This window comes from Amphimedon queenslandica, unplaced genomic scaffold (genome assembly GCF_000090795.2).
Source record: "Amphimedon queenslandica unplaced genomic scaffold, v1.1 AMPQUscaffold_12690, whole genome shotgun sequence".
Classification (NCBI taxonomy): Eukaryota; Metazoa; Porifera; class Demospongiae; order Haplosclerida; family Niphatidae; genus Amphimedon; species Amphimedon queenslandica.
In genome coordinates, this window is record NW_003547074.1 from 28,859 (window position 1) to 31,137 (window position 2,279).

The window sequence follows — 2,279 nt, forward strand, 5'->3', positions numbered from 1 at the left end:
TCATAACAATTTTCACATTTGAGATGCTCATTTTCAGCTGTGTATGCTTGAGGTTTAGCACAATACATGCATATTGGTGTTAACTTGGCCGAATAATTGCAATCAAAACAAAACAATTGTGACCCCTAATTTCCACATCTTTGTATACGTCTTCAAGATTTAACTCTGCTAAAGAAGCCCCACACAAATATTCATAATCATCTAAACCTGACTGTAGATTTCTACACTAGTCAGAATTTTGTTTGTACAAAGAGAATATCAACCGACAATTATCACATTCACTGAATTGAACCATCTGGTTTGACTTTTTCACATGCTGTACTATAGCTTAGGATGGTAAAGTGCGCTTCTTTGGCTTTAGTTGAGGATGCTTTAAAGATAGGCGGTGCTTCTCCGAGGTATTTATATCAAAAAAACGTACTAGTGTCCATCTTCCATTGAAGTTGGCTGGGGTATATGCTTCATTTTTAAAAAGAATCCGTAGGATTTGTCCTGGTCAATCTTACTTGATGTTTTGAAAGTTCAGAAACATTTTATCCAACAAAAGGACAAACAGCTGCAGAAATAGGTCTTTGCACTCTCTCAAACACATGGTAAAGTCCATCGAGACACCAGAATAAATCTCTTAATAAAATCACCAACTTCTCACCAAGCAGAAGCTCTTATTCCAAAAACCCAGCTGAAGATGAAGTAAAATAAAAAGTTGATCTATTATGTAGTGCATCTTTTCTATTTCTTTGATTGACTTGTGAAACAAAATAAGGGAGAGACTCCTCTTGCTCCTCTTCAGTAATACTTTCTCGTATAGAGGTACACGTAATAGAAACTTTATACTGCAGAAAACATCCAAGCAATGGCACTATGGCAACAGGAGGTAAACTTATGTCTACAAAGAAAAGTGCTTATATTATGTCCCAAATGTGCTGGAAGTAAACTAAAATCAGCTGCTCCTCATTGTGGTTTAACATCATTTGCAAAATGTCCAGAGCAGATGATGATTCATTGAACTGTGTCTGTGCCACGGCAAAATACATGTATTGTTATTACCAATGACACCTGTCGTTACCAAAAATAAATTGTGGGACATAACACTATAAATAAAATACATAATGAAAAATTATCAAACTCAACATAAACAACTAACCAAATATAAAACTTCAAATACTTAAAAGAAAAGGCACAATAAAAAGAAACACAGCAAAAGTACTGAAAAATTAAATAAGAATCTTATAAATTGAACTCCATAGGACAATGCACTGACCAAAAATCATTAAAGTTAGTACAAGTACATCTGCAAACTTTGTGAAAGGAAAAGGAGAGACTGAGCCTGAGCGAGGCTGGAAAGAGATAATTATTACTGTACCTAATTAAAATCACTAACCACAATTATATAATTAACCAAGGTAACTGAAGAGATTGAGTTCCTGCAAAAAGCAATATCAAAATTTTAAGAAAGAAAAAGATAGAATCATAAAAACTCATGTGAGTATAATCCCAGCACTAACCACAATAATAATAACGAATATTCATTCAGTGAGGAGAGCAAGCTCTTGCAACAAAACATATGGAGTCTGAGAGAGTGGGGAGGAGAGAGGGTGGAGAAGAATAGAATATTACTTGAACATTTATATGAAAGTAAAATTAAATCACTAGCCACAATAGACTAGACTTCAAAATGTACTTAAGGAATATCTTAAGGACTAAAGAGAAGACAAAGACTGAAATGAGTACTGATAAGAGAAGTGAGCTGTAAAATTATAGTAACAACCCGCCATACTGAGATTGCACTCTTGCTAGCGCAATTTGGTTCATAAATGATCGGCAAACAGAGACTCTTAAGTGATATATCATGAAATTATGGAAAAATATGGCACATACTACCACACTCTTTTGCCACAACACAGTCTGTGCATGCACTCTTAACTTTTATGGCATTTTAACACTATTAAAAATTAGAGGCATCAATACAGGCTGTTAATGAGAAACAAGGAATCTTATTGACGTGGCCTAACAGGCGGATCGCAACTGACACAATCTCTTATTTTTATTTGCACTCTAATTAACGCACATTTAGTCTTATGAATAATTCACACATAAAAACTGAAACTCATTTCTTTTTTCATGTGATACTGACTTATCCTTTTGCTGCTATTTATATAATATAAAGTTATTTTATGTAAATTTTTTGAAAAAAAAATTATCATAAAGTTAACTTAAAGCAAGATTAAGACTTGTATACATGACTTAATTAGGCAACGGAATGTAGTGGGCCATTTTCG